This window comes from Galeopterus variegatus, unplaced genomic scaffold (assembly GCF_000696425.1).
Source record: "Galeopterus variegatus unplaced genomic scaffold, G_variegatus-3.0.2 Scaffold3, whole genome shotgun sequence".
In the NCBI taxonomy this organism is placed as follows: domain Eukaryota; kingdom Metazoa; phylum Chordata; class Mammalia; order Dermoptera; family Cynocephalidae; genus Galeopterus; species Galeopterus variegatus.
Window position 1 is genome coordinate 1,094,547 of NW_007726114.1, and position 14,908 is coordinate 1,109,454.

The 14,908-nt window shown below is 43.2% G+C and overlaps 1 protein-coding gene across 4 annotated transcripts in view; it reads right to left on the bottom strand.

Moving 5' to 3' along the window:
- The window catches only part of PHF20 (PHD finger protein 20), a 164,271-nt gene that overhangs the window by 34,042 nt on the left and 115,321 nt on the right, over nucleotides 1-14,908 (bottom strand). The window lies entirely within an intron of this gene.

Below are 14,908 nucleotides of genomic sequence, written 5' to 3' on the forward strand. Positions count from 1 at the left end.
GGGGGGGGGGGGGGGCATGGGGAGGCCACTACTGCTGCTAGTGCCCCCGGGACCCTCCACAAGGTCACTACCACTGCCAGACCTGTAAGCTAATGGACCTGTAAGCTGCTGCCACTGAGAAAGCTGAGGACTGAGCTCGTGTCGTCTGCCAACAGCTCCCGGAATCTTTCCCAATTACCTAGCATAGACCTGCATGTGAGGTGTCTGGGGACCCAGCCTGGCGTGTGAGGGGTCTGGGGACCTAGTCTGTACAATGGGTTTAAAGGATCTGAGCTCTAGCTCTGACAATATAAATGGAAACTTAGCATAACAAAAATAATGAAACATTTTGGTTTTAGTGATTTGCCTTACTTTACATGAATGGACAAATAATTTGTGGTGTATCCATTCAATGGAATACTTTTCACCAATAAACGTATAAGCTATTAATATAGGCAGCCACATAAGTCAATTTCAAAATAAGTATGTTGAGCAAAAGGAGCCAGACAAAACTACTACATACTGCATGATTCCATTTATATAAAGTTCTAGAAAATGAAAACTAATCTACAGTAACAGAAAGCAAAACAGTGGTTGCCTGGAGATCACAAGGAGGGGACAGGTGGGAATAAAATTTAAAAGGGGCATGATTTACAACTAGGTTTTTGGCAAGAAACATTAAAAAAGAAAAAAGAAGAAAAGGAGCATGAGGAAAGTTTGGGAGACAATGGATATGTTTACTATATTGACTGATGATAATTGGGTATAAATACATGTCAAATCTCAAACTATACAATTTAAATATGTGCAGTTGATTGTTCAACGATTAGGCTTCAAGGCTGTAAAGAAAAAAATGCAATTCAGTTGCATTTAGTACATTCACAATGTTGTGTGACCACTTCTATTTAGTTCTAAAACATTTCCATCACTCCAAAGTAAAACCCCTTACCAGTCAGCAGTTTCTCCCCCTCTCCCCAGCCCCCTGGCAACCACCAACTGGCATCTGTGACCATGGATTTATCTATTCTCACCATTTAATATACATGCAGTCACACAATACGTGACCTTTTGTATCCGATTTCTCTCAGCCTATTTTCAAGGGCATCAGAATTTTCTGGAATGCTCTCCAGGTGATTCTGGTGTAAAATCAAGATGACCACGAAGCAGGTATGGGGTAGGGTAGGCAATAAGATTCAAGTTTAAGCACATGTTTTATATGCAAAGAAATCACAACATCTCACTTAATCCCTATCAACCTGTGTATATCACTCCCATTTTCAGTTTCCAAGATGCGGAAACGGAAGCTCAGAGAAGTGAGGTCACACGTTTGACATCACACAGATGAGTCTGACTCGTCAGCACTGCAATGCAGGCTCCTCTCCCAAATGAGCATCCAGGAACCGTCAGAGAGGAATAGTGGACTGTACCTACTGGTTGGCAAGTCTGGGATCTAAAGGCAAAAGTTGATCTACTGGCTAGAGAACATAGGACTTTAGGGGGTCTGAGCTTCCTTCCTGTTAAAACACTTCATAACTGGGCAAGAAAGTGCAACAAACAAGAAACCTAAAAAAGAACTTAGCCCAATTTGCAACAAAACTCATTTTAAAATCAAGAAACCAAGGCCTAAAGAAATCTGTTGACTTGACCAAGATCACACAGTTAATTAGCAAAACATGTTCAGATGCCTCCTGAATTTCATAAAAGCTATCAACAATTTTACTTTCCACTAATCCTAGGAATAGAGTCTTCCCAAACATAAAGACAAAACAACTCATTTTTGCACATTCTCTTGGCTAAAACCATATATTTGCCATGGTTTCAATTTATTCAACAAATATTCGCACATCTACTATGTTCCAGGGACCACTCTAGGGAAGAGGGATATGGCAATGAACAAAAGACAATAAAAACCCCCTATCCTCAGAGAGCTACATTCTACTAATTTTTTTTTTCCTTCTTAATTTTATTTTGCCAATATACAAAATGTGGGTAGAGAGCTACATTCTAGTTGATACGTGCAGCAAACTAGGAATAGAGGAGAACTTCTCAACTTTTTAAAGAACTTCTACACAGAACCTACAGCTAATTTCCTATTAATGCAAAGACACTGGGCACTTTCCCCCTCCAATCAGAAACAAGGCAACAATGCCTCCTCTCACTAATCCTATTCGACATCGTACAGGAAGTCCTAGCTAGTGCAATAAGCCAGGAAAAAGAAAGAAAAGCTCTACAGGTTAGAAAGGAAGAACTAACACTGTCTTTGCAGATGCCATGATCGTCTTTGTAGAAAAGCCCAAAGAACTGACCAAAAATAAAAACAAACCCAAAAAACTGCTGGAACTAACAGCAATTATAGCAAGGTTGCAAGATACAAGGTCAATACAAAAAAGCTAATTGCTTTCTATACCAGTAATGAACAACTGGAATTTAAAATCAAGAAACAGCAATGAGGTCTGTGTGGCTCCACTGGAATTGAAATTAGAATAAGGCTGAGTGAGGGAAAAAAACAGTTGTGGGCTAAAAGCAGATCATGTAAGGCCCCATAAATAAGTTGGCTTTTACTATGAGTGACTGCGGAAGCCACTGGAAGGATCTGAGCAAAGGAGTGATATGATTTCATGTACCTTCACCCATACACACATACAGAAACTGCAGCCCAATACAGTTTTTGATTTGTAAATTCAGGTTTTTAATAGTCTCTAACTAAAGTTATTGTACCCATAAGCTTAGTGAAATGCTAACAGCATAATCCAATCAGTAGCAGAACTGGATGAAGGAGCAGCATAACCTAGGTCCTGGATCCTTGAGACAGAGAGGTCAAGATGTAGGGGATATACTGCCAAATGCTAGAGCATACCTGGTTATCACCTAAGCATGGGAGTTTCTTCAGCTTTCTCTAACAACAATCATTTTTGTACTTAATATTTCATAAAACAGCATCATCTTCTTTAAGCTACCCAAGAGGCAGTAAGAGAGGGACAGAGCATTTCATTCCACACAAGGAATGCATTCCTGAAGACCCCACATATTTCCAGACTGATAATGCCATAAAATGATGGCATAATGAACACACTGTCATTGGCCTACCAGCTTTGAAATCATGTGGGCTGATGAGATTTTCTTAATTTCTTGGGATTTGCATTCAAATTTGGTACATAAAACTTTTTATATCACATTTCAAAGTGGTAAACTTCAATTCTGCATAAAATACAGTTTACACCTTCCCACTTTACAAAGGCAGAAGTGAAAGTCAGAAAAGCTCCAACATCACATAAATTGGTATATAGAAAAGGTGAATTCAGACCTACTAGAGGTCTTGGGACTCTTTATCTTGGGCCCTGTGCACTGTCCTTAAAATGGGAAACAAACAGGGCATGGATCCACTCCATTGTCCACCACCACCACCCCTTCCCTGGCTATGCGGATTTCTCCCTTCAATCTGTACTTGCTAGATAGACATTGTGGGTATCTCCCAGAACATCTTCATCCCCCCGCTACCATGCAGCATCTAAGGGCTTTGGACAGGACTGACTCCACACTTGGTTAAACCAATCAGAGTGACCCCATACCCCTTGCTGCAGTGATAGGTTTAGATCATCTAAGCCTGGGCCAGTTCATGAGGTTCATGAGGCAGGGACAGGAATGGCTCAATCAGACCCAAACTCAGGATTCTGGTACAAAGTTTATAAAAAGGGCATGCTCATACTTTCTTGTTATTTGAATGAAGAAGCATGAAGCCACAATTGACACTGGCTACCATCCTACAATCAAAAGGTATCTAACCAGAAAATGGCACTGAGAGGGGAGATGGAAAGACAGTAGATCCTCAACCAGCAGTTCTGGAGCAATACCTTCCTTGGCCTTCCCTATTCTATGAGCCAACACATACCCCTTATTGCAGAGTCAATTTGAATTGGGTTTCCTGTGACTTATAACTAAAAGTATCTCTAAATGCAAGTGAAAGTGTTGCAGCTGGTCAGAAATGTGGTCATATTAAGCTTTAAAGACTCCCTGATGAGGCCTCAAATAGAGAAGTAAATAATGAGGGTAAACAGAAAAGATACTCTAGGAAGTTGTTATAGAAGCCTGTGTTCTCTGAACACAAAAGGGAGAGAGAAAGCCTTCAGAGGCTCAGGCTGGCTTCTGGTTGAAGATCATTAAGTCATTTGCGGCCTCAGGCAGCAGAACTCACAAGCCTCAGAAAAGACAGGCAGAAATGCCCAGCATGGACTAGCGAGTCAGACTGCCATACACATAGGAAGTCTCCTGCGGAGAGGCACCACTATTCCCCACTCAGGGGCCTGGGGCAGGGCACTCTTTCCCAGAATCCTAAGAGACAGCAGAGCCTAGAGGTATGAGTATAGGTTTCATCACCTGCTAGATGTATAAATACTGGTTCGTGTTAATCCATCTCATCTGCACCTCAGTTTCTACTCTATGAAGTGGGTATAGTGGTGACCCACCTCACATGGTTTGTTTTGAGGACGAAATAAGACAATACAAATAAAGAACTTGGAACAGTGCCCAGCACAGGGCACATTTTCCAATGTTAGCTGTTATTATCTAGCTTGCAGTACTCTCTCCCCAGAAAGTGGTGCTGGTCTGCTGTCAGCTCTTTGGACAGCCTGACCAACTGTTTCATGACCCACAGAGCATGCACCTGGCTGCAGAGCTTCCACCTGGCTGTTCTGACTGGGTTGGACTGAGTGACTTCCTGCCAGGGCTCTGGATCAGAAAGCAGTTTGTCGCCTAAGGAGGGCAAGGCTTTCCTCCAGGATGGCCACTTGTCCTGTCCCCAGGCTGCAGGAGAACTACCAGAGCCTTCCTGCTCCCTCTGTACAGCTGGCTTCTGATTTTTCCGTCCAATCATCACTGACTTATGAGAACAGAGGGACAACTATCATTAGACTGCTGCTTCCAGAGGGGGAAAGAATAACATCACCACCAACTATGGGAGACCTGCTCAAACGCCACAGAGCTTGGCCACACGGCTAGGACAAGCAGCAACCAGAGCATGTTCCGACCTGCACAACGGGATGGCAGCTCAAGGGCAGAACAGAAATAGATACGGTCTTGGAGGGATGGGATTCTCACTGCCTATCAAAAGAGTGGCACTCAGGGCCTGCCACCATCATTTCACCACATCTGCCTTCCCAGACTCATCTCCCATCAGTCCCCCCCACCATGGATCCCATCGGACATTAGCCCAAGAGGGCCCTCCAGTAAAACTCTCCTCAAGCCAGCATTTTTCTGCATTATCTCATGTGGCAGAGACTGTTATGCCTTCTCCAATACTTATTTCTCCACTCCTTCCAAAAGAAAATAGTACATTTTCCAGATTCCCTTGAGCGAGGGGTGGCCAGCTGTAAATGTCCTAGCCTATGGGATACGAGCAGAAGAGACATGTGGCACTTCTGGGTTGTGCCCTTAAAAAAGAGAGACACATCATTCCCAGTGACTGAAAAACAGGCAATGTGGTAAACCACGTGGCACCAGAGGAGCAACATTTTAGGCCTGGCAGAACAATGAGGAGAAAGGTGAGCCCAGGAACCTTCTGAGCCATAGGAGAACCACCACAAGTAGCTTGCAGTTTGACCTGAGAGGGAGATAAACCTGTCTTGTTTCAGCCAACTATTTTGGTTCTGTTATGGCACCATAATCCATATCCTAATTAAGCTCATACTGCTCTCTTTAAGGGGAGAGAGGACATGTGCCTGTGAGAAGGCCAATCTAGTACCACGAGAAAAGATGCAGAGACGGTGTATTAGTCCGTTTATGTTGCTTATAACGAAGCACCTGAAACTGGGTGATTTATGAGGAAAAGCGACATTTATTGCTTACAGTTTCTGAGGCTGAAAGGTCCAAAGTCCATCTGGTGGTGGCGACAGTGACCCAGGGGTCTCACATTGCAAGATGGTGGGAGCAGAGAGAGCAGAGAGAGAAAGAGACAGAGATAGACTCTCCTCTTCTTTATAGCCCTCAGAACCACGCCCCTGACCACCATTTTTAATCCATTCACTATGGCACGGTCCTACAATCCAATCACCTCTTCAAGGCTCCTCCTTTAACTACCATAATAGGATTTCCCACCCTCTTAACTGTCACAATGGCGGCTAAGTTTCTAATACATGAAACTTGGGGGATGTAATTCAAGTTTAATGAGTTTGGGGGGACATAATTCAATCCACTACAGATCGCAACAAAGAAGTGCCCACTCTGGTGTCCCAAGGCTCATTCTGGCCTAAAGCCAAGGTTTATCCAGAGTGAGACTATGACCCAAATGGGTGTGGCAATAGGTAACAAGCACAGGTGAGGCTCCCTTTGACCCCAGAATATTCTTTCTGGGCCAAATCTCCACTCAGAATTAAATTTACCTATGCAGAAACAAACCCAAATACCAAGGATGCCTAAGCTGGCTGCTGGAAGAGAATTTACTAAGTGGATTCTGGTATATTAAGAAACCTCATCTGGAAAAGCAAATCTAAACCAACCTTCTAAATTTATCTAAGCAACTGAAGTCCTGGCTGAAGGAAGAGGAAACATCTGAGTGACAGAATTACAGAAGGCTGGAGTCAGAAGGGGCATCTTCGGCACAGATAACCAGTTTATTCCCCTTGATGCCTCTGAGCCTGTGCTACACATGTTCCTAACACAGGAATACCCTACTTCTTCCCTGCCTTTGGTCCAACTCCCACCTACCCTCACACTTTAAGGCTGGATTAATCTACTGGAGCTGCTTAACAAAACCCTACAGACTGCGTGGCTTAAACAACAGACATTTATATCTCACAGAGCTGGAGGCTATGGAAGTACAAGATCAAGGTGCCAGCTGACTGGATTACTGGTGAGAGCCCCCTTCCCAGCTTACAGATGGCCACCTACTCACTGCATCCTCACCTGGGGGGGTTCTCTGATCTCTTCTTAAAGTATAGATTCTTATACTAATCCCCTCATGAAGCCCCCACCCTCATGATTTCATCTAAACTTAATTACCTCCCAAAGATTCCCTCTCCAAATACCATCACACTGGGAGTTAGGACTTCAATAAATGAATTTTAGGAGCAGGGGTGGGGGCAGGACACTATTCAACCCATGACAAAACCTAATTCAAATGTTACCTTTCTCCATTCCAGCCCCTGACATACAGGCAAAATCTGAATCAGTGTTCCCACAGCACTTTTGTTGCTAGTATAGAACTTAGCCTTTTTCATTTTGTTTATGTGCTTTTCTCCTCATGTGAAAAGGCCTTGTCTCATTCACACCTAGTACTACATCAGCACTTCAGAAATGGGGAAATCAGATCTGTGAAGAGACCTGCCTGAGATCACACAGTGATCAGTGGCAGGATTGCTACTAAAGTCAGGTCTATGAACTCTCAGACCAGAACTGCTTCTTCTGTTCAACCTTACTGACCAGGAAATTGAGGGAACCAAAACCAAAAAATCTCTGCAGGGCATTTTCTGGTCCTGATGGTTCTACTGGAAGGCCCAGGAACTCCATCAGAGAAATCCATCAGAACCCAAGTTTCCATTTGCCATAATCAGAGCATTCAGCATAAACAGAGTACTTCTTTAAAGTTACTTTTTTTTAAGTCCCCAGGCAGCACAAATCCTATAATATTCTGTTTTTCACATAAGAAGAATATCAAGTTCACACTGCCTGTGAACTAGGAGACAGGTTGCCTTGTATCAGAGGCTCACTCTGAAGCATCTCTCCAACTAAGCTCCCCATACTGAAATTGCACCCTAAAGATAAGGGTTTTCTCAGAAGTCTGAAATGAAACCCAGATACTATTAAGCTGGTTCTATTCTTTCAAATTTTAATAAATTTAGTTATCAGATTAGTCAAGTACCCAGCAAACCCTGACAAACTGGGGAGGCTTTAGGGAGAAAGGTAAGGGGAGATGCCTGGAACAGGGGTTGCCTTCTGGAGGGCTGGGGCAGAATGAGGCAGCTGCACCATGGAATACTCAGAATCCTCTACTATGTTCACTCTCATTGACAGCCAGCCACATGATGAGGGCTGAACATGTCTACTGAGCCCAGTTCACAGATGATGACACTGAGACTCCTGCTGGTTAGTGGCAGAGAAAGGAATAGTGGCCAAGGTTTCAACTTCCCACATAGATCACAGCAAAATGGACGGTCTGATTCCTTCAGGCTGGTAGCTGCTGAACATCTCAGCAGTCAGGCATAGGAGATAAATTTAGACACTCATCAAGTTGTCTGCGAGGTCTGTGTCCACCTGACATGAGGGTAGGGGTGCATTCCTTCCTGGCTGCCCAAATCCTGCCCTCCACCTGAGAGGGTATAGGAACAACCAGGCTGTACCCCAAACAGTGGGTGAGTGGCCTCTGTGGCACGTTCTGCTTCCAAATTGACCAATTTCACAAAGGACCACTTTAAACACATTAAAAAAGGGATTTAAAAGACCTTTTTGGGAGGTGAGAATTCTACCACTGAACCACCAGCGCCGCTTTAAAAGACCTTTTTGGCAACAAGTTCAAACAACAAGCCCTAAAGCATTTTGTAACTGTCCACCCCTGCCAGTCTGGTGAGTATACAGCAGATCTTATTTTTAAAAACCGGCAGGCAGAATATCCAGTTCACTAGGAGATTTCCAAACCCCAGTGAAAGAGATCTCTCTGTATTAACAGGGAGAATAAAAATCCTAGGTCACTATAATGTATGAAATCCAGGGCAGTATGTGAAAGTAGAAAATCAATCATTCAGATTTCTTAATTACACCAAAATGGTAACAGCTTTGTCTATTGGTTTTGCAGCTCATCAGTGGTTGGCTGAGTTTAGAACCCAGATATCTGTCTGAGTTAATCTTTCACTGAGAAAAAGAGTTAGTATTAATTAAGAGTTTACTATAGGCCAGATATTGTGCTAAGCATTATACATTGGGCCATTTAATGTTACAAAGCAATGAGGTAAGTAGTAACTATTATCTCCATTTCAGATGGGGAAATAGGAGCTTAGCAAGTTATTTGCCCAAGGTCATGGAGCAAGCAAATGGTGGAGACTAGATTCAAATTCAGATGAACTGACTCCAGAGCCTGCACATATTACTCAACATAAAGCAAGACATTAAAATATAATTAACCAGGAATCCCAAAGCCAGACAGTGGATCTGCACATCACCAGGCACTCCTACCCCATACTCAGATGCATTACACTGAGGAAGGTCCCTCCTCGGACAATTGGCATGGGGATAGGTAGAGTAACTACATCCTAGCATGGGGACACACACCATGGTAACCAGGCAAGCATGACTTTCCTGGCTCCCTTATGGCCTCCTCCTTTTCAAGCCTCAGCCTTTGGAACAACCTGGCTCTGGTGACTCTGTGTTGCTGGGATAGGCTATACTCACTTTTAGTGCTGTACCCTAGTCCTGCCCAGATGTCACTCCATTTCTACATCCAGCATCTACTGGGGGGGGGGGGGGGGGGGCCGCAGTTGTTCTGTAGGGGGATCTGAACTCTTGACCTTGACATTATCAGCACCACACTCTAACCATGCTCATATCTCAATGACCTCCATTTACTCAACAATCTCCAGTCCTTAAGTACTGGCTGTGTCCATAGCTCTTCAGAGCCCACAGGATTCTACAATTACTCAACATAATTCCTCCCCCAACAACACTTAGAATCCAGCTAGAGAGCTCACACAAATGTACCAACTTCAGCCACGCATGGCTGGATGAGATAGATGAAATCATGGAACAAGGGGAAGAAAGAAATCCATTTCCTATACTAGGCCTTGCAATCGGCTCATTAAATAGATTAGCCCACAGACTCATCACAAGAACTCAGCAAGTTTACAACTCAGAAAGGCACACAGAGGTTGAAAGACCTGCAGGGAGTCCAACAGTGGCTAAGGGAAGGGGATGGGATTCACAACCCATGTGACCAGTTCCAAAACTTATGCTTTGCAGAAGCATCATCTCATCCTTAAATATGTTTTAGCAGGTAAGTGATATAATCAGGTTTTCACATTTAAAGATCCATCTGATGGCAAAATGATGGATGGACCACAGTGGGCAAAGAATGGAGAGAGGAAAACTGGTTAAGAAATGATTATTATATCAATCAAGGCAAAAGGGAAAAATCTGGATAAGTGCTGTGGGACTGAAAAGAAGGATTAATTTGGGGGTCACATATAAGTAAACAAAAATTAAAAGCTTCTCAATTACCATCATTATTTCACATGAAAAGCCAATCTTTTATCTTGGTATCTCTTTGTAGTTTATTTTCTTACATTCTTACCGCATTTTTAACATTTCCAAAGTATTTAAATATTTGTTTATTGAGGCATTAAGACATATACAGAAAAGTACACACATAATAAATGTAAGATCAATACACTTTTCACAAAGTGAACACACCTGTACAACCACCATGAAGATCAGGGAACAGAACATTTCCATCACCCCAGAAGTTTCCCTCTTGCCTCCCTTCTAGTCATTCATCTATCTCCCCTCAAAGGTAACCACTGCCCTGACCTCAAACACCACAATTAGTTATTAGTTTTTGAATGTTACATAAATAGAACCACACAAGTGTAATTTGTATGAGTTTATGGTAGTGTCTTTGGCTCAAGGTTGTATTTGTGAGATGCACCCATGTTGGTGGGTGTAGCTGTAGTTCATTCTCATTGCTGTGTGGTACTCCACTGCATCAAGACACCACAATTTACTTATTTACTCTACTGTGGATGAACACTTGGGTTGTTTCAAATTTAGGGATCTTATGAACAGTGCTGCTTTGCACTGTTTGGAATTATAAAGCAGCCCTGTTGATATTTGGAAGTATCTGTACATTTCCAAAGAACGTAAATGCCTAACATAAAGACTTTCCCAGCACATCTTTGAAGCAAGTAGTTTTACCTTCTTTTTATAGATTAGAAGATGAAGGATTCAATCAATACCAGAGAACTGTTAGTAGCAGAGCAGGGTCTCAAACTCAGACCTTCAGGTCCCGCCGCCCCCTTCCTTTCTTCCAGCACAGCACCAAAAAGTGAAGGAACAGGTGCTGACTAAACTCAGAGGTCAGCAGACCATAGCAACCAAGAAGCCAGAACAAACCACAGAGACAGAGGGACTCAGAACTAGTATTCAGACCAGACTGAATCCCTCAAGTCAGGGCTTCCTCTACCTGGCGTCTCCGAATAGGGGCAGGGTGGGAGGCCAGGGGAAGAAGGAGAGCCTTGTAACAATTCCAATTCTAATCCAAAAAGTAAAAAACAAATTTACCATTTCAAATTCATGAGATTGGGGAAATCTATGTCAGATACCAAAAGTTGATGGGTGGTATAGCAAAATCATAAAGCTAGTAGGAGTACAAACTGAAACCACCATTTTCAAATGCATTCTGGTACATTAATTAAAACCATTCCATCTAGCAATTCTTCTTCTAGGTAAATGCTCTAAAGAAATACTCACTCACAGGGGACATGTACCTCAAAGATCCTGAGTTAAAAAGGGCTAAAGAAATGATGGCATATTCACATAGTACGGTACTATACAGCAGCTAAAGAATCAATTAGCTCTACCTCCAGGTTTCAACATGAAGGTCAAACATAGTACTGAACAAAAGCAGCAAGCTGCAAGAGAGTATATATGATACCATTTATGCATATTTTTAAAACACACAAAATACATTATTTATCAATGTAAATGCTAATAATACTCAAAATACTATATATTATATCACAACATATATGTACATATTTGGAAAAGCATAAGGGGAAAAAAGGAAAAGCCAGGTAGAGGATTTCTATTTCATCCTAATACTTGGTTTCCCTTTAAAAAATATCTGGGGCTTCTCGTCAAGATGGTGGAATAGACGGATCCCAGCGTCACTCTCTCCTACAAATCAACCAATTTACAACTATTAAAAAGCAACAACAGCCAAGCTGGGGCCATTAGAGCTCGCGGGAAGAGGAAGAGAGATCTATGGAGTTCATGAAGGTAGGAGAAACCACGATGAGAGAAAGAAAGAACTGCTCCGACGGTTTTGTGCCACGGCCGCTTCAAGGCTGGAGCTGGGAGCACATGAAGCAGGAGCTGGCAAAAGCCACAGCTGAGCCCTTCAGATGAAGTTGCTTGGAGGCAGCAGCGGAAAAGAGGACCTCGGTGGCCCCCAGGCCAGCAAGACCACTAATAGGGTTCCGGAGGACCCACACAGGAGCAAGGAGCCACAACTGAAAAAAGGAGCCACTCAGAGTCCAGTGAGTCATCACAAGGGACTGGCGTACAGCCCATCCCATGGGAAGTGTTTGCAGCACCGGCAGTGGGGGAGACAGGCCCACCAGGAGAACACTGGGGCACAGCAAGGACAGCCGATCTGCCCCCCAGTCAGCATAGGACCACTCAGTGGAGACTGGTCAGGAATACAGAACTGCAGGGGATGTAGTTTGCTGAAAAGACTCAGGCCCAGACCAGAGTTTCCACACAACCCAGGTGCACGGGATCTCTTGAGAGCCGGAAGTACCTATAGTCAATCACAAAAACCTGAGCTGCACAAAGAGCCTTCCTCAGGGAATCAGCAGCAAACCAACAATTTAGCTCAACCATGGAGCACAAATGCTGGTCCCTACAGGAAGTACCCCATTTTAGAAATAAGCAAAGGACAACGAATTAGTTCCAGTGCAGAGTTTAAGTGGTAAGAACAGCAAATAATCCAACACAGAACTGGGAAAAAAAACAAAATACCCACCTTCTAGAGACAAAGTTTGATATTAACTCATAAAGGTCTCACATCACCAAAGAATACCTATAAAATCTAGAAGGACTGGAAGTCCCCTGGGCTACCAAGCAAGGGAGTGGGGAGGGCTGAGGGCCCTGGCCATGTCGATGCCCACAACCAGCCCAACAATGACCACCCAGCCTCCACAGGAAGCGCCCCCAGCTCTCCCCAGCCAGGTTGTGGGGGACCAAGGGCCTCAGCCACACCCTCAACCAGCCCAGCAATGACCAAGGCACAGCTGGAAGCCCTCTGGTCTCCCCTGCAGGAATGCCACAGGCCTCAACCCCACCCCTCTCCTCCTTCCTCCTCCTCCTCCCACCCTATTTCCTTCCCCTTCCCCTCTTCCCTAACTACTCCGCAAAATCATAGAATGTTTAAAAATAATATTAATAAATAAACGTAAAAAATATCTGAAGGAAATAAGGCAAAATGTTAAATTTGTTAAGTCTGGGTGGGGAATACATGTTTGCTATATAATCTGTGTACTTTTCTTTTTTTTTTTGTCTTTTTTTCATGACCGGTAATGGGATCGCAACCCTCGGTGTCGCGCCCGTACCGCGACCAGCAACGGGATCACAACCCTCGGTGTCGCGCCCGCACCGCGCTCAACCAGTGAGCGGACCGGTCTCTATATGGGATCCGAACCCTCGGCGGGAGCGCCGCTGCACTCCCAAGCACTGCACTCTACCGAGTGCGCCACTGGGCCGGCCCTGTGTACTTTTCTATATGTTTAAAATATTCCAGAATTTGAAAAATAAATAAGGTACTAAAATCACTGAAACATTTTCATCTCTCATATTGGAAATACTTCAAAATTTTTAACATTGATAACCTGTTGGTGGGAGACTACAAACTGGGATAAGCTTTTTGAAGGAGAATTGGCATCATCCATCAGAAATTTAAATGTGCATACCCTTTGCTCGAGCAATTATGCATCCAGGAATCTATCCCATGAGTTTATTTACATACAAGGACAAACAAATCTTTGGGGAGGTTTACTTTGCTTTAGTACTTGATAAGAGTAAAAAAACGAGTAAAACTTATTTTTCTATAGGAGGGATGTTTAAAGTACAGTACATCCCTATGATGAAATTGTCAAAATTAGGTAAAGTCACGTATATAAGAATATACTGACATGGGATGAGTGTCGACATATCTCTAATGAAAAAAGCAAGTTGCATATGATAACTTTGTAAAAGATACTTTTTTTTTTCTTTTTGTCTTTTTCTACTGACCGGTAACGGGATCGCAACCCTTGGTGTCGCGCCCACACTGCGCTCAACCAGTGAGTGGACCAGTCTCTATATGGGATCCGAACCCTCGGCGGGAGCGCCACCGCACTCCCAAGCGCCACACTCTACCGAGTGCGCCACCGGGCCGGCCCCTCTCATTATATTTCTAATGGATAATGTAGTACATATGACTAAAACACTCCACCTTGACCCTGACACATTATGTCTTCAAAGCATAGCTGAGGACTGACTTCTCAGAGGGTCAAAGATCACCTTAGTCTGCATGGCCATTCCCCACTATCCTGAAATCTGATTTTATACTCCCCTGGGAACATTGTTAGATGTCCTAGAAGTTCCATATACCATTTAATACCTACATATTTTAATGCAAAACTATAAGCCAAAAATATGTAGTGATATTACAATTTCAGGTAAAAACAAGCCGGGAAGATTATAGAATTTATTGGAAATTCATTAATTCTTATGAAATTCCCCCAGAAACGTAATTTTTCAACTTTGTAAGTTTTAGAAAAAATGTCCAAAAACGTTTCTGTAATAAGATATGAAATGAGATTTTATGTTAACCCATACTACCACCATGGTGGTTTCTATACAAAATAAAGAGTGCTGTTAGAAGATATCTTCAGTTGCAATTAAGATGAAATAGGATTCATATTTGGACCCAGCAGTAGAATCACATATCAACTTTTAGCAATTTTGCTCTTTTGTCCTGCTGTCAGGGATGGGGAATAGGTTTGGGAGAATATGACAATGGCACCAATGCTGTTCTAAGCATGAGTTCTCCTGCTGGCTTCTTTCTGCAGGAGGTGAATTCCCTTTGATTGACTGTTCCCACTCATACCGATAGCACCAAAAGCCTTCGGAGACTAAATGGCTTTCTCAAAATAACTTGGGCAGCAAGAAACAGGGGCAAGAATGAGAGTTA